Below are 347 nucleotides of genomic sequence, written 5' to 3'. Positions count from 1 at the left end.
GAAACTGCTAATTTTTGCACCACAAGTTTTTCACCATCATCTTCAAGAATACATTGGCATACGTAATGTTTTCCATCACTTGATAATGTAAAGTGCTCATAAACAGCAGACTTTATCGTGTTTTTTGACAGACTTTTTGTCATTGTGAATGGGGTGCCGCTTTCACTAAAATATTATTATAAAATGGTATATGATAAGGCGATTTCCTATTGATCCCAGACCAATATTTCCCTCTCTATCGTGACCTCGGTTTTCAACGCGTTGGGAGCAGTGATTAACACAACACGCGACTTAAGCGTATATAGTTATATACTGTCTCAAATCTTTATTTTCACATCACAGTTTAT

Source organism: Pyxicephalus adspersus, chromosome Z (assembly GCF_032062135.1).
Source record: "Pyxicephalus adspersus chromosome Z, UCB_Pads_2.0, whole genome shotgun sequence".
NCBI classification, from domain to species: domain Eukaryota; kingdom Metazoa; phylum Chordata; class Amphibia; order Anura; family Pyxicephalidae; genus Pyxicephalus; species Pyxicephalus adspersus.
The sequence above is the reverse complement of the archived record's forward strand: the minus strand, read 5'-3'. Positions refer to the sequence as shown.